General features: G+C 52.8%; 23 non-coding genes across 23 annotated transcripts; 19 read left to right on the plus strand and 4 right to left on the minus strand.

Moving 5' to 3' along the window:
- Positions 1–290: 290 nt before the first annotated feature.
- Positions 291–361, plus strand: Trnag-gcc. Its single transcript has one exon. It is a non-coding gene; the product is annotated as a tRNA-Gly (tRNA).
- Positions 362–654: 293 nt separating this feature from the next.
- Trnam-cau lies at positions 655–727 on the plus strand. Its single transcript has one exon. It is a non-coding gene; the product is annotated as a tRNA-Met (tRNA).
- Positions 728–1,008: 281 nt separating this feature from the next.
- Positions 1,009–1,080, plus strand: Trnae-uuc. The gene has a single exon. It is a non-coding gene; the product is annotated as a tRNA-Glu (tRNA).
- A 198-nt stretch (positions 1,081–1,278) lies between these two features.
- Positions 1,279–1,352, plus strand: Trnai-aau. The gene has a single exon. It is a non-coding gene; the product is annotated as a tRNA-Ile (tRNA).
- Positions 1,353–1,938: 586 nt separating this feature from the next.
- Positions 1,939–2,010, minus strand: Trnag-ucc. The gene has a single exon. It is a non-coding gene; the product is annotated as a tRNA-Gly (tRNA).
- A 341-nt stretch (positions 2,011–2,351) lies between these two features.
- Trnag-gcc lies at positions 2,352–2,422 on the plus strand. Its single transcript has one exon. It is a non-coding gene; the product is annotated as a tRNA-Gly (tRNA).
- A 293-nt stretch (positions 2,423–2,715) lies between these two features.
- Trnam-cau lies at positions 2,716–2,788 on the plus strand. The gene has a single exon. It is a non-coding gene; the product is annotated as a tRNA-Met (tRNA).
- Positions 2,789–3,069: 281 nt separating this feature from the next.
- Positions 3,070–3,141, plus strand: Trnae-uuc. Its single transcript has one exon. It is a non-coding gene; the product is annotated as a tRNA-Glu (tRNA).
- Positions 3,142–3,339: 198 nt separating this feature from the next.
- Trnai-aau lies at positions 3,340–3,413 on the plus strand. The gene has a single exon. It is a non-coding gene; the product is annotated as a tRNA-Ile (tRNA).
- Positions 3,414–3,999: 586 nt separating this feature from the next.
- Trnag-ucc lies at positions 4,000–4,071 on the minus strand. Its single transcript has one exon. It is a non-coding gene; the product is annotated as a tRNA-Gly (tRNA).
- Positions 4,072–4,412: 341 nt separating this feature from the next.
- On the plus strand, positions 4,413–4,483 carry Trnag-gcc. The gene has a single exon. It is a non-coding gene; the product is annotated as a tRNA-Gly (tRNA).
- Positions 4,484–4,776: 293 nt separating this feature from the next.
- On the plus strand, positions 4,777–4,849 carry Trnam-cau. The gene has a single exon. It is a non-coding gene; the product is annotated as a tRNA-Met (tRNA).
- A 281-nt stretch (positions 4,850–5,130) lies between these two features.
- On the plus strand, positions 5,131–5,202 carry Trnae-uuc. Its single transcript has one exon. It is a non-coding gene; the product is annotated as a tRNA-Glu (tRNA).
- Positions 5,203–5,400: 198 nt separating this feature from the next.
- On the plus strand, positions 5,401–5,474 carry Trnai-aau. Its single transcript has one exon. It is a non-coding gene; the product is annotated as a tRNA-Ile (tRNA).
- Positions 5,475–6,060: 586 nt separating this feature from the next.
- Trnag-ucc lies at positions 6,061–6,132 on the minus strand. The gene has a single exon. It is a non-coding gene; the product is annotated as a tRNA-Gly (tRNA).
- Positions 6,133–12,357: 6,225 nt separating this feature from the next.
- Positions 12,358–12,430, plus strand: Trnam-cau. Its single transcript has one exon. It is a non-coding gene; the product is annotated as a tRNA-Met (tRNA).
- Positions 12,431–12,711: 281 nt separating this feature from the next.
- Positions 12,712–12,783, plus strand: Trnae-uuc. Its single transcript has one exon. It is a non-coding gene; the product is annotated as a tRNA-Glu (tRNA).
- A 198-nt stretch (positions 12,784–12,981) lies between these two features.
- Positions 12,982–13,055, plus strand: Trnai-aau. Its single transcript has one exon. It is a non-coding gene; the product is annotated as a tRNA-Ile (tRNA).
- Positions 13,056–13,641: 586 nt separating this feature from the next.
- Positions 13,642–13,713, minus strand: Trnag-ucc. The gene has a single exon. It is a non-coding gene; the product is annotated as a tRNA-Gly (tRNA).
- Positions 13,714–14,054: 341 nt separating this feature from the next.
- On the plus strand, positions 14,055–14,125 carry Trnag-gcc. Its single transcript has one exon. It is a non-coding gene; the product is annotated as a tRNA-Gly (tRNA).
- Positions 14,126–14,418: 293 nt separating this feature from the next.
- Trnam-cau lies at positions 14,419–14,491 on the plus strand. The gene has a single exon. It is a non-coding gene; the product is annotated as a tRNA-Met (tRNA).
- Positions 14,492–14,772: 281 nt separating this feature from the next.
- On the plus strand, positions 14,773–14,844 carry Trnae-uuc. The gene has a single exon. It is a non-coding gene; the product is annotated as a tRNA-Glu (tRNA).
- Positions 14,845–15,042: 198 nt separating this feature from the next.
- On the plus strand, positions 15,043–15,116 carry Trnai-aau. The gene has a single exon. It is a non-coding gene; the product is annotated as a tRNA-Ile (tRNA).
- Positions 15,117–15,484: the final 368 nt, after the last annotated feature.

A 15,484-nucleotide genomic window follows, 5' to 3' on the forward strand; every position in this document is an offset into this window, starting at 1 on the left:
CGGCCGAAGGTGATCGTACCCGGCAGGCGCATTTCGAGGCAGGCTAGGGGAGCACATCCAGACGCATTCGGACAGCGTATCCGCGCACATTTCGCATCCTTTGGCAAGAGTCGGCGCCGGCGGCGCAAGAGTACGCAGAGGACCGCGTTCTGGCGGCATCTTTAAGCAGTGCAGTGCAGGATTCAGCGTCTGCAGCATCTTCTCCACAGAATGCTACGGCGCTTGACGGCAGTCCCACTTTCCCTTGAGACATCTGCTCGGGAAGCAGCGTGAAGGTACCGCTGGCCCGAGCATCGGTGGTTCAGTGGTAGAATGCTCGCCTGCCACGCGGGCGGCCCGGGTTCGATTCCCGGCCGATGCATCATTTTGTTTTTTCTCCGGTAGGGGTGCTGCGTGTCTTTCGCACTCGAACTGCGTGAGCCATGAGAATGAACCGCGGGATTCCGTGTGGAAAGAACCAATCATGCAGCGCGGACGACTGCTCGTTTGGACTCCTGCGTGCTATTGTACATACTGGCGTCGGCCTAGCATCGCAAGTTGCCTGCCGCGCCGTGAATGCACGTGTAGCAACAGAAAAAATGAGCCAGGGAGTGCAGACTCTCTACCACTTGTATTCGGTACTTACCAAGATTCCAGAAGGTCTAACGATCGCCTGCCTCGGTAGCGCAGTAGGCAGCGCGTAAGTCTCATAATCTTAAGGTCGTGAGTTCGATCCTCACCCGGGGCATCTAATTTTCTGTGACTGAAGGTGGTGCTGTTGCTAGGGCGCCAACTTATTTCTTGTTTGTTATCCGCAACGTTTCAACGCTTCAGCGGGAAAATGTTTACTTCCTGTTATTGCTACATACAGCTTCCCTATTCCTCTTCTCCCAGCAGAGCATGAAGCCAAAAGCATTGCTCTGCGACGTTTGAGGTGCGCGCCTTGCCAGTCAGTATGTGCAAAGATGCTCGCAAAGAGAGCGACAATGCGACAAGCGACCGTACGAACGGTCGAATGAAACGGCCGCATCCGGTGTGGTCTAGTGGCTAGGATACCTGGCTTTCACCCAGGAGGCCCGGGTTCGATTCCCGGTACCGGAACGGAATTTTTTCCACACGAATCGTGACAAGTTTGAGCTGTCCGAGCGGCCGTTTCCCGTCCTGCTCGCAATATAGCTACTGTTTCGTGACCGTCAGCAGAATATAGACTAGGGAAGCAGACACACGACGACCATAGGAATGGTGTATGGCTTCATGCCACCTGATTCCAGCGTAGGGCTGAGCAACTGCATCTGCCGAGGCCCGTTAGCTCAGTTGGTTAGAGCGTCGTGCTAATAACGCGAAGGTCGTGGGTTCGATCCCCCCACGGGCCACTTCTCTTTTACTACTGCGAAAAGGCAGCGCCGATTTCAGCTGGCGAGTGTGATGACCAAATGATCATCACCCTGCGTGGAAGTTGACAGAGGATCCGAACCCGACTCGTCGGGAAGCACTACAGCATTCACTCGGCAATGGCCATAATATCTTGAATACACTGGTTAGAGAAAATGAAAGAAAATGTCCGATTGCCGATGCGTAACAACTTTGGCCCTTGTCAGTACTTGGGCGGGTGAGCGCATGGGAACACAGGGCAGTATTGGCAGTTTTACTTCCTATTTTTGTTTCTCCTTTGTTTTCGGAGCTACAGCCCGATTCGGCCAGGGAGACGCCACCGTGAAATGAAGGGGGCGTGCTGTGTGTCCATCGCCTCGCCTCGCCTCTCCTTACCTCTCTCAGTCGTTTCTCGTGCTTGTCGTTTTGATATAGGCCGATTTGAGAGCGTCAGCTCTCGCGTCAGCTGAGCAAAGTCGAGACAAGTCGAGACACACTAAGGGCTGGTATGCAGCGAGTAAGAGGGCGAAAAAACAATAGTTTAAGAGCGCGTGGCAAAAGTACTCATACGCGAAATTAAAAGCCTGCTGCGGTGGCCGGGAATCGAACCCGGATCAACTGCTTGGAAGGCAACTATGCTGACCATTACACCACCACCGCACAAGCGAGCGCCCCGCCACCGCGCTGAGTCGGCTTCCCGCCTGTCGGCAGCGGCCGAAGGTGATCGTACCCGGCAGGCGCATTTCGAGGCAGGCTAGGGGAGCACATCCAGACGCATTCGGACAGCGTATCCGCGCACATTTCGCATCCTTTGGCAAGAGTCGGCGCCGGCGGCGCAAGAGTACGCAGAGGACCGCGTTCTGGCGGCATCTTTAAGCAGTGCAGTGCAGGATTCAGCGTCTGCAGCATCTTCTCCACAGAATGCTACGGCGCTTGACGGCAGTCCCACTTTCCCTTGAGACATCTGCTCGGGAAGCAGCGTGAAGGTACCGCTGGCCCGAGCATCGGTGGTTCAGTGGTAGAATGCTCGCCTGCCACGCGGGCGGCCCGGGTTCGATTCCCGGCCGATGCATCATTTTGTTTTTTCTCCGGTAGGGGTGCTGCGTGTCTTTCGCACTCGAACTGCGTGAGCCATGAGAATGAACCGCGGGATTCCGTGTGGAAAGAACCAATCATGCAGCGCGGACGACTGCTCGTTTGGACTCCTGCGTGCTATTGTACATACTGGCGTCGGCCTAGCATCGCAAGTTGCCTGCCGCGCCGTGAATGCACGTGTAGCAACAGAAAAAATGAGCCAGGGAGTGCAGACTCTCTACCACTTGTATTCGGTACTTACCAAGATTCCAGAAGGTCTAACGATCGCCTGCCTCGGTAGCGCAGTAGGCAGCGCGTAAGTCTCATAATCTTAAGGTCGTGAGTTCGATCCTCACCCGGGGCATCTAATTTTCTGTGACTGAAGGTGGTGCTGTTGCTAGGGCGCCAACTTATTTCTTGTTTGTTATCCGCAACGTTTCAACGCTTCAGCGGGAAAATGTTTACTTCCTGTTATTGCTACATACAGCTTCCCTATTCCTCTTCTCCCAGCAGAGCATGAAGCCAAAAGCATTGCTCTGCGACGTTTGAGGTGCGCGCCTTGCCAGTCAGTATGTGCAAAGATGCTCGCAAAGAGAGCGACAATGCGACAAGCGACCGTACGAACGGTCGAATGAAACGGCCGCATCCGGTGTGGTCTAGTGGCTAGGATACCTGGCTTTCACCCAGGAGGCCCGGGTTCGATTCCCGGTACCGGAACGGAATTTTTTCCACACGAATCGTGACAAGTTTGAGCTGTCCGAGCGGCCGTTTCCCGTCCTGCTCGCAATATAGCTACTGTTTCGTGACCGTCAGCAGAATATAGACTAGGGAAGCAGACACACGACGACCATAGGAATGGTGTATGGCTTCATGCCACCTGATTCCAGCGTAGGGCTGAGCAACTGCATCTGCCGAGGCCCGTTAGCTCAGTTGGTTAGAGCGTCGTGCCAATAACGCGAAGGTCGTGGGTTCGATCCCCCCACGGGCCACTTCTCTTTTACTACTGCGAAAAGGCAGCGCCGATTTCAGCTGGCGAGTGTGATGACCAAATGATCATCACCCTGCGTGGAAGTTGACAGAGGATCCGAACCCGACTCGTCGGGAAGCACTACAGCATTCACTCGGCAATGGCCATAATATCTTGAATACACTGGTTAGAGAAAATGAAAGAAAATGTCCGATTGCCGATGCGTAACAACTTTGGCCCTTGTCAGTACTTGGGCGGGTGAGCGCATGGGAACACAGGGCAGTATTGGCAGTTTTACTTCCTATTTTTGTTTCTCCTTTGTTTTCGGAGCTACAGCCCGATTCGGCCAGGGAGACGCCACCGTGAAATGAAGGGGGCGTGCTGTGTGTCCATCGCCTCGCCTCGCCTCTCCTTACCTCTCTCAGTCGTTTCTCGTGCTTGTCGTTTTGATATAGGCCGATTTGAGAGCGTCAGCTCTCGCGTCAGCTGAGCAAAGTCGAGACAAGTCGAGACACACTAAGGGCTGGTATGCAGCGAGTAAGAGGGCGAAAAAACAATAGTTTAAGAGCGCGTGGCAAAAGTACTCATACGCGAAATTAAAAGCCTGCTGCGGTGGCCGGGAATCGAACCCGGATCAACTGCTTGGAAGGCAACTATGCTGACCATTACACCACCACCGCACAAGCGAGCGCCCCGCCACCGCGCTGAGTCGGCTTCCCGCCTGTCGGCAGCGGCCGAAGGTGATCGTACCCGGCAGGCGCATTTCGAGGCAGGCTAGGGGAGCACATCCAGACGCATTCGGACAGCGTATCCGCGCACATTTCGCATCCTTTGGCAAGAGTCGGCGCCGGCGGCGCAAGAGTACGCAGAGGACCGCGTTCTGGCGGCATCTTTAAGCAGTGCAGTGCAGGATTCAGCGTCTGCAGCATCTTCTCCACAGAATGCTACGGCGCTTGACGGCAGTCCCACTTTCCCTTGAGACATCTGCTCGGGAAGCAGCGTGAAGGTACCGCTGGCCCGAGCATCGGTGGTTCAGTGGTAGAATGCTCGCCTGCCACGCGGGCGGCCCGGGTTCGATTCCCGGCCGATGCATCATTTTGTTTTTTCTCCGGTAGGGGTGCTGCGTGTCTTTCGCACTCGAACTGCGTGAGCCATGAGAATGAACCGCGGGATTCCGTGTGGAAAGAACCAATCATGCAGCGCGGACGACTGCTCGTTTGGACTCCTGCGTGCTATTGTACATACTGGCGTCGGCCTAGCATCGCAAGTTGCCTGCCGCGCCGTGAATGCACGTGTAGCAACAGAAAAAATGAGCCAGGGAGTGCAGACTCTCTACCACTTGTATTCGGTACTTACCAAGATTCCAGAAGGTCTAACGATCGCCTGCCTCGGTAGCGCAGTAGGCAGCGCGTAAGTCTCATAATCTTAAGGTCGTGAGTTCGATCCTCACCCGGGGCATCTAATTTTCTGTGACTGAAGGTGGTGCTGTTGCTAGGGCGCCAACTTATTTCTTGTTTGTTATCCGCAACGTTTCAACGCTTCAGCGGGAAAATGTTTACTTCCTGTTATTGCTACATACAGCTTCCCTATTCCTCTTCTCCCAGCAGAGCATGAAGCCAAAAGCATTGCTCTGCGACGTTTGAGGTGCGCGCCTTGCCAGTCAGTATGTGCAAAGATGCTCGCAAAGAGAGCGACAATGCGACAAGCGACCGTACGAACGGTCGAATGAAACGGCCGCATCCGGTGTGGTCTAGTGGCTAGGATACCTGGCTTTCACCCAGGAGGCCCGGGTTCGATTCCCGGTACCGGAACGGAATTTTTTCCACACGAATCGTGACAAGTTTGAGCTGTCCGAGCGGCCGTTTCCCGTCCTGCTCGCAATATAGCTACTGTTTCGTGACCGTCAGCAGAATATAGACTAGGGAAGCAGACACACGACGACCATAGGAATGGTGTATGGCTTCATGCCACCTGATTCCAGCGTAGGGCTGAGCAACTGCATCTGCCGAGGCCCGTTAGCTCAGTTGGTTAGAGCGTCGTGCCAATAACGCGAAGGTCGTGGGTTCGATCCCCCCACGGGCCACTTCTCTTTTACTACTGCGAAAAGGCAGCGCCGATTTCAGCTGGCGAGTGTGATGACCAAATGATCATCACCCTGCGTGGAAGTTGACAGAGGATCCGAACCCGACTCGTCGGGAAGCACTACAGCATTCACTCGGCAATGGCCATAATATCTTGAATACACTGGTTAGAGAAAATGAAAGAAAATGTCCGATTGCCGATGCGTAACAACTTTGGCCCTTGTCAGTACTTGGGCGGGTGAGCGCATGGGAACACAGGGCAGTATTGGCAGTTTTACTTCCTATTTTTGTTTCTCCTTTGTTTTCGGAGCTACAGCCCGATTCGGCCAGGGAGACGCCACCGTGAAATGAAGGGGGCGTGCTGTGTGTCCATCGCCTCGCCTCGCCTCTCCTTACCTCTCTCAGTCGTTTCTCGTGCTTGTCGTTTTGATATAGGCCGATTTGAGAGCGTCAGCTCTCGCGTCAGCTGAGCAAAGTCGAGACAAGTCGAGACACACTAAGGGCTGGTATGCAGCGAGTAAGAGGGCGAAAAAACAATAGTTTAAGAGCGCGTGGCAAAAGTACTCATACGCGAAATTAAAAGCCTGCTGCGGTGGCCGGGAATCGAACCCGGATCAACTGCTTGGAAGGCAACTATGCTGACCATTACACCACCACCGCACAAGCGAGCGCCCCGCCACCGCGCTGAGTCGGCTTCCCGCCTGTCGGCAGCGGCCGAAGGTGATCGTACCCGGCAGGCGCATTTCGAGGCAGGCTAGGGGAGCACATCCAGACGCATTCGGACAGCGTATCCGTGCGCATCGCGCGGGGCAGCGGGACGGTTGCGGCTTTGTTTACGTCGCCGGGACTTTGGCGCTTCGTTCTTCGTGATTGCTGCTTTCAAGGTTTGTAAGTAACAAAATGTCGACATTTTCGAGAGCTAACACCGTTCAGTGTGTCTTTGATAGAAGTGCTGTCCGCCCTACCGCATTTGAAATACACGAATGGTTATTCGAAGACTTAAAGATACCGGAAGAAATCGTAGACACCTTTCAATTGGACTTTGTTCAGTATTGCTTGTTCTTGAAATTTACGTCTGGGGACTTGTGTGAAAAATTTGTTGCTAAATTTGGTGGCAGTCGCCGTTTTAAACATGCAGACGGCAGTATTAGTAATGTGCAAATTGTGGCGTCAGGGTTTGGAATTCGAACTGTCCGTGTTTTTAATGTACCACCTGAATGCCCTGATCAAGTTTTATCTCGTGCCTTGTCGCGGTTTGGTGACGTTCTGAACATTACGATGGAGAAATGGTCTAGTGCATACCGTTATAAAGTTGCTAGTGGTGTCCGTAGTGTCCGGATGGACCTGAAACAACATATTCCTTCCTACTTTGTAATCGGTGGGGTTCGTGCACAGATCTCATATATCGGGCAACCGCCGACATGTGCCGTATGTCATTCCACGGAACATTTAAGGGGTGACTGCCCTCGACGGCGGCCTGTTCAGTTACCGCGCCAAGATGTTGTGGGTGGTAGCGATAAATTTGTGCCCCTTATGAGTGAGATTGTAGCAGGAACATCCTTTACCGGTCCGACCGACCGACCGACCGTGCGACCGTCGGCCGTTGCTTCTGTCGAAGACAGGTCCGTCGCGGAAAACAATAACACGACTGTCGGGCAGGAAGAAATGGAGGTTGTCCAGGACCCGCCTGCCCCGACCGACCGGGTTGATGACGAACGGGACGTACGCCCTGTTAATACTGATCCCGTTCAATCGGAATCGGTGGAGGCAACAGACGCTTCTTTACCCCCGCCGCCCCTCCCGGTGCCAACTTCTGCCGAAACTGTAACGCCTTCAGCGGAAAGTAAAAAGCAACGCCGCCAGCGGGGCAAGGGTAAACAGGTCAGGGATCCGAACCCGGCCGCCCTCGCGAATCCGCCAGCCACGGAGAGTGGCAGTGAAAGTGAGCCAATGTCACAGGGTTCCTCCCGTAATAGCAGCCCCGCCAGGACAGAGAAGATTCGAGCACACACTGCTCACTTGAAACAATTTCTCAGTGCCGGGAAGGAACAGGACATTGCTGCTGCTAAGCGCAAATTAGAACAGGGCAGTGAGCAGTTACCACAGCGCCCGCGCAAATATTCGGTGCCGTCACAGCCGGCCGTCACATCGCGCGGCGGCCAGGCGGAAGCCGCCCAGTCGTCGGGCGACGCACGACCACCCCCGCCACCTGATAGTCACAGCCCGTGGTGGCAGCAGCAGGAGGACGAGGGGGGCCAGTAGACGTGTGCGCAGACCTACATCGTTGTCATGAGACCACCTACATTGCACTTGACATGGAAACTACTGTATCTTGTACTGCGTCCAGTGTATTGTCGTGCCATGTTTTTGTAGAATTGCTACTAACCACTACAGTGTTTTAAGACCTACTGAAATTTCCATTTTTATGCCAGCTGCTGTTCGTTTACGTGTAAGTCCGGCATTTTATCACTTCGTTGGTGTTTTTTCTCTTGCTCTGTATTGTCCATCTGCTTAAAATGTCAACGCAATCACACCCCACGGGTATGTTTTCTGTTTTGACATTAAACGTTGCCGGTATCTCAGCGGCGCACAAGATAGCAGCTTTTACAGACGTTTTATTTCATGGAAATTTTAGTATTGCCCTTCTTCAAGAGGTATCTAGTGACGTTTTTAGCAATATCCCAGGTTATGATGTTGTTTACAATCTGAATAGTGATAATAATTGTGGCACTGCGATTTTATATAAGTCGTCTTTAGAGCCTACGGACATCCAACTTCTCCCAAATGGTCGTGTCTTAGCGTGTGTGATTGAGGGAGTCCAATTTGTCAACGTCTATGTGCCCTCAGGGACTGATCAAAAACGCACACGCGCTCGTTTTTTTACCACGGACATATGCCCATTTTTGGCTACGGCTCGCCCCATCATATTGGGTGGCGATTTTAATTGTGTTGTTGCCTCTGCTGACCAATACCCAACCCCCACAAAATGTGCTGAACTCACTACCCTTTTAAATGCAGTGGACTTGCGTGATACGTGGCGTCACTACCATCCCATTATGACGCAGTATACGCACTTTTCTACTAGGGGGGCCAGTCGAATTGACAGGATCTACGTTTCACGGGAGCTAACAGACGCTTTATGTGCGGTCGAAGTTCTGCCTGTCGCAGTGAGTGATCACTGTGGCTACGTGTGCGTTTTGCGGTTGCAGTGCTGTCGCACGAAATCTCTTCCGGCATATTGGAAATTCAATACCGGCCATCTGGGTGCCGAAGGGCTCCGTGCGGAGATACGTGTCGCATGGCAGCAGTGTTTAACAAAGTTCCATACTTACGGGTCCTGCATCGAGTGGTGGGTGGCGTATGCCAAACCAATTTTGCGGAAGGCGGCGCAATTATATAGTCGTGAAACGAGTTACTGGCACAGGCGTACGTTAGCATTTTATCAGCAGTGCTTACAGGATGCTATCCATGCACCTGTTGGCCCGGACGCAAATATTCGACTCCGCTTGAGCAAAATTAAAACCCAGATTCTGAGGCTGCACCGGGAAAGGTCGAGGGGTTTAACGATTCGGAGCCGTCCGTTATGCCACATCGATGACGAGGAGCCGTCGCTCTATCATCTTGCCCGGGAGAAGACACAGGCTCGCAAAAAGTATATTGATGCGCTAGAAACTGATGCGGGGATTGTCTTATCGCAGCGGCACGAAATTGTACGTCATATCGCCGACTATTATACTTCGCTCTTTCACGACACTACCGTGGACGGGGAGGCCATGCGACTTTTATTACATGACGTAGTCGACTACATGTCCGAACCTGACCGTGAAGAGCTGGTTGCAGAGGTGTCTAATCAGGACGTGTTACAGATCTTGAAAGCCAGTGCAACGGGCAAGTCGCCTGGGCCCGACGGTCTTCCTACAGAATTTTATATTACTTTCTGGGATATTGTAGGGGACAAGTTTACGGTACTGGTGAACGAAGTGCTTCGCGGCTTCGTCATCCCGAGTCAGTTTCTCGCAGGGCACATTGTTCTTATCCCCAAAAAACGGGGTCCGTGTTGTGTCACCGATCTGCGGCCAATTACGCTGCTGAATGCTGATTACAAGTTGGCGGCCAGATGTGTTGCAGCGAAGTTACAGGCAGTCATGGACAAAGTCATCTGCCCGTTTCAATCCTGCGGCGTTAAGAGGCGGACCATTTTCAATGCAGCGTCTACCTATCGTGACATCATCGCTTACTCGGCCGTCCATCGGCTTTCAGCCGGTGTTCTTTCTCTGGACTTTGCCAACGCGTTTGACAGGATGAGCCACGATTATTTGATGCACGTTATGGACAGAATGGGCTTTGGCCCCCGCTTCATTTGCGTGATTCGCCATTTCCTGACAGGAGCCAGTTCGGTGGTGACTATTAATGGATGGAGAACACCACCTATAGTTCTTCGTAGGTCGGTGCGACAGGGCTGTCCCTTATCTATGTACCTTTTTGTCATTGCTTTGGACCCACTGCTGCGTGCGCTCGACCGCACGATAGGCGGCGTGGATATTCATCTTGCCACTGTGAAATGTCTCGCTTATGCTGATGACGTAGGTGTTTTTATCGGCGACGACGACGATTTTCATCACATCCGGCCCTTATTGAGGAGGTATGAGCGTGCGTCGGGTGCCTTGATAAATCCAAGGAAGACCGTAATGATTCCTTTAGGAAATTGTGAAGTGGATCCCGATCAGACTTGGTTTCGCGTAGCCCGTCATCACATTATCTTGGGCCTTGACGTTACTGCTAATCCCCAACAGATGCGGGCGCGCACCTGGCGCCGGCTGCTCAATCATGTCAAAGGCCTTTGTAAGACTTACGCCAGTCGACGCCTCACCCTCCTCCAGAAGGTCGACCTAATTAACAACGCCGTGTATTCCAAGGCCTGGTACGTGGCACAGCTCCTGGACGTTCCACGCCCACTCGCCCGATCATTTTCGCAGGCCGCTTACTGGCTCCTGTGGCGCCACGAAATCTTCAAGGTTCGGGCGGCAACGTGCGTCCTCGACACCACCTTCGGGGGACTCGGCCTCGTCGATTTTTCCAGGAAGTGTTCGGCGCTGCTGGTGCATCGCATGGCCACCTTGCAAGCTAACAGCCCGGATGGAACGGCGGCGGCCATGCTCGTCGCTTCCCGGCCGCCCTCCGAGAGCGCACCGGTGTCCGTGGTGGGCATCCCGTATCAACTCGGCTACGTCAGAGCTTACTACCTGCAGCGGAGTTACGTACTGGAAACGGCGCTGGACAGGAACAGGAATGTTCGCCGACTGTATGCGGCAATGATGGGGAGGCCACCCCCTCACAAGCTCGCTCTTCGTTTCCCCGCGACCGACTGGCGGCAAGTGTGGCTGAATATTCATCACTCCGTGTTGCCCTCCGGCATTCGGTCCCAGTGGTATAAACTGGTTAACAATACGGTGGCCACTAATCAACGTCTCTCGGACATCCGCCTGCTGCCGTCTGCCAACTGTGGTGCTTGCGGCGTTCCAGACACACGGGAGCATCGCTTTCAATGTCGCCTTGTGTCGGCCATCTGGGAACTGTGTAGGGTGATGGTGGCTCTGATCAACAGGACGACACCCTCGCACGTAACTCTCAATGATGTTCTAGCGCCAGGGTTTAAACCTTTCCCTCGCGCGAAGCACAATACAATGGTGTGGCTTCTAGGCCACACAGTCTTCGCCATTCTGGATTGCCAAGTCCAGGACGTATATACATATTTAGCATACTTGTGGGATGCACATTCCCATGTAAAGCGGCTGAAACATTATAACGAACTTTTTGCCAATTTTCTGTGTGCGGCGTTAAAACATGGTTACGCGAAGATGTTCAATAATTGATACTTTGAAAACTCCATTTAAGACTGAAGAGGCTATATCTTATTTTTCGTTTTTTTCAGTCATTTTTGTTTGGATTTGACCAGATGGTTTTGATGGATCTGTGAGACAATTATGCGCTAAAGAAGAAGATTATCTTTTATTTATTTTATTTGAATTATGGCAGTGGTGCATTTCGTTTTCCACATAGAAGTGACAATATTCTTTTAATTCCCATTTACTTCCTTCTTCTTATGATCTTAGGAGTGAGTTTTTAGTTTGTCTTCTCCACGCGCAACCTTTTCTCCGAGAATGGACATGGAAATTAATTGTGTGTTTTTTGTATAAGAAAGAACTCTAATAAAACTTTTAGTTACTCGTCGTCTGTGGCATCTTTTAGGATGGATCTTTTATTTTGCCATTTACATTGTTTGCAGAGGAACATTATCTTTTATTGTGCATTACATTGATGGACGGAAGATTAGAGTTTGTGGAAGAATTTTCATTTCTTTTTTGGTTTTCACGATATGATCCACGAGAGCAGCCGTCGGCGACGAGCGTCTACCACAACAGATATGATCGCGTTGAAGCTCGCCAATGAAGGCATATTTTGGTGAGAGCAAGGAGGGCTATAAGGGGAGATGGGAGGCCCGAAAAAAAAAAAAAAAAAAAAAAAAAAAAAAAAAGTGGTAGAATGCTCGCCTGCCACGCGGGCGGCCCGGGTTCGATTCCCGGCCGATGCATCATTTTGTTTTTTCTCCGGTAGGGGTGCTGCGTGTCTTTCGCACTCGAACTGCGTGAGCCATGAGAATGAACCGCGGGATTCCGTGTGGAAAGAACCAATCATGCAGCGCGGACGACTGCTCGTTTGGACTCCTGCGTGCTATTGTACATACTGGCGTCGGCCTAGCATCGCAAGTTGCCTGCCGCGCCGTGAATGCACGTGTAGCAACAGAAAAAATGAGCCAGGGAGTGCAGACTCTCTACCACTTGTATTCGGTACTTACCAAGATTCCAGAAGGTCTAACGATCGCCTGCCTCGGTAGCGCAGTAGGCAGCGCGTAAGTCTCATAATCTTAAGGTCGTGAGTTCGATCCTCACCCGGGGCATCTAATTTTCTGTGACTGAAGGTGGTGCTGTTGCTAGGGCGCCAACTTATTTCTTGTTTGTTATCCGCAACGTTTCAACGCTTCAGCGGGAAAATGTTTACTTCCTGTTATTGCTACATACAGCTTCCCTATTCCTCTTCTCCCAGCAGAGCATGAAGCCAAAAGCATTGCTCTGCGACGTTTGAGGTGCGCGCCTTGCCAGTCAGTATGTGCAAAGATGCTCGCAAAGAGAGCGACAATGCGACAAGCGACCGTACGAACGGTCGAATGAAACGGCCGCATCCGGTGTGGTCTAGTGGCTAGGATACCTGGCTTTCACCCAGGAGGCCCGGGTTCGATTCCCGGTACCGGAACGGAATTTTTTCCACACGAATCGTGACAAGTTTGAGCTGTCCGAGCGGCCGTTTCCCGTCCTGCTCGCAATATAGCTACTGTTTCGTGACCGTCAGCAGAATATAGACTAGGGAAGCAGACACACGACGACCATAGGAATGGTGTATGGCTTCATGCCACCTGATTCCAGCGTAGGGCTGAGCAACTGCATCTGCCGAGGCCCGTTAGCTCAGTTGGTTAGAGCGTCGTGCCAATAACGCGAAGGTCGTGGGTTCGATCCCCCCACGGGCCACTTCTCTTTTACTACTGCGAAAAGGCAGCGCCGATTTCAGCTGGCGAGTGTGATGACCAAATGATCATCACCCTGCGTGGAAGTTGACAGAGGATCCGAACCCGACTCGTCGGGAAGCACTACAGCATTCACTCGGCAATGGCCATAATATCTTGAATACACTGGTTAGAGAAAATGAAAGAAAATGTCCGATTGCCGATGCGTAACAACTTTGGCCCTTGTCAGTACTTGGGCGGGTGAGCGCATGGGAACACAGGGCAGTATTGGCAGTTTTACTTCCTATTTTTGTTTCTCCTTTGTTTTCGGAGCTACAGCCCGATTCGGCCAGGGAGACGCCACCGTGAAATGAAGGGGGCGTGCTGTGTGTCCATCGCCTCGCCTCGCCTCTCCTTACCTCTCTCAGTCGTTTCTCGTGCTTGTCGTTTTGATATAGGCCGATTTGAGAGCGTCAGCTCTCGCGTCAGCTGAGCAAAGTCGAGACAAGTCGAGACACACTAAGGGCTGGTATGCAGCGAGTAAGAGGGCGAAAAAACAATAGTTTAAGAGCGCGTGGCAAAAGTACTCATACGCGAAATTAAAAGCCTGCTGCGGTGGCCGGGAATCGAACCCGGATCAACTGCTTGGAAGGCAACTATGCTGACCATTACACCACCACCGCACAAGCGAGCGCCCCGCCACCGCGCTGAGTCGGCTTCCCGCCTGTCGGCAGCGGCCGAAGGTGATCGTACCCGGCAGGCGCATTTCGAGGCAGGCTAGGGGAGCACATCCAGACGCATTCGGACAGCGTATCCGCGCACATTTCGCATCCTTTGGCAAGAGTCGGCGCCGGCGGCGCAAGAGTACGCAGAGGACCGCGTTCTGGCGGCATCTTTAAGCAGTGCAGTGCAGGATTCAGCGTCTGCAGCATCTTCTCCACAGAATGCTACGGCGCTTGACGGCAGTCCCACTTTCCCTTGAGACATCTGCTCGGGAAGCAGCGTGAAGGTACCGCTGGCCCGAGCATCGGTGGTTCAGTGGTAGAATGCTCGCCTGCCACGCGGGCGGCCCGGGTTCGATTCCCGGCCGATGCATCATTTTGTTTTTTCTCCGGTAGGGGTGCTGCGTGTCTTTCGCACTCGAACTGCGTGAGCCATGAGAATGAACCGCGGGATTCCGTGTGGAAAGAACCAATCATGCAGCGCGGACGACTGCTCGTTTGGACTCCTGCGTGCTATTGTACATACTGGCGTCGGCCTAGCATCGCAAGTTGCCTGCCGCGCCGTGAATGCACGTGTAGCAACAGAAAAAATGAGCCAGGGAGTGCAGACTCTCTACCACTTGTATTCGGTACTTACCAAGATTCCAGAAGGCCTAACGATCGCCTGCCTCGGTAGCGCAGTAGGCAGCGCGTAAGTCTCATAATCTTAAGGTCGTGAGTTCGATCCTCACCCGGGGCATCTAATTTTCTGTGACTGAAGGTGGTGCTGTTGCTAGGGCGCCAACTTATTTCTTGTTTGTTATCCGCAACGTTTCAACGCTTCAGCGGGAAAATGTTTACTTCCTGTTATTGCTACATACAGCTTCCCTATTCCTCTTCTCCCAGCAGAGCATGAAGCCAAAAGCATTGCTCTGCGACGTTTGAGGTGCGCGCCTTGCCAGTCAGTATGTGCAAAGATGCTCGCAAAGAGAGCGACAATGCGACAAGCGACCGTACGAACGGTCGAATGAAACGGCCGCATCCGGTGTGGTCTAGTGGCTAGGATACCTGGCTTTCACCCAGGAGGCCCGGGTTCGATTCCCGGTACCGGAACGGAATTTTTTCCACACGAATCGTGACAAGTTTGAGCTGTCCGAGCGGCCGTTTCCCGTCCTGCTCGCAATATAGCTACTGTTTCGTGACCGTCAGCAGAATATAGACTAGGGAAGCAGACACACGACGACCATAGGAATGGTGTATGGCTTCATGCCACCTGATTCCAGCGTAGGGCTGAGCAACTGCATCTGCCGAGGCCCGTTAGCTCAGTTGGTTAGAGCGTCGTGCCAATAACGCGAAGGTCGTGGGTTCGATCCCCCCACGGGCCACTTCTCTTTTACTACTGCGAAAAGGCAGCGCCGATTTCAGCTGGCGAGTGTGATGACCAAATGATCATCACCCTGCGTGGAAGTTGACAGAGGATCCGAACCCGACTCGTCGGGAAGCACTACAGCATTCACTCGGCAATGGCCATAATATCTTGAATACACTGGTTAGAGAAAATGAAAGAAAATGTCCGATTGCCGATGCGTAACAACTTTGGCCCTTGTCAGTACTTGGGCGGGTGAGCGCATGGGAACACAGGGCAGTATTGGCAGTTTTACTTCCTATTTTTGTTTCTCCTTTGTTTTCGGAGCTACAGCCCGATTCGGCCAGGGAGACGCCACCGTGAAATGAAGGGGGCGTGCTGTGTGTC

This window comes from Schistocerca americana, unplaced genomic scaffold (assembly GCF_021461395.2).
Source record: "Schistocerca americana isolate TAMUIC-IGC-003095 unplaced genomic scaffold, iqSchAmer2.1 HiC_scaffold_116, whole genome shotgun sequence".
Taxonomy (NCBI): domain Eukaryota; kingdom Metazoa; phylum Arthropoda; class Insecta; order Orthoptera; family Acrididae; genus Schistocerca; species Schistocerca americana.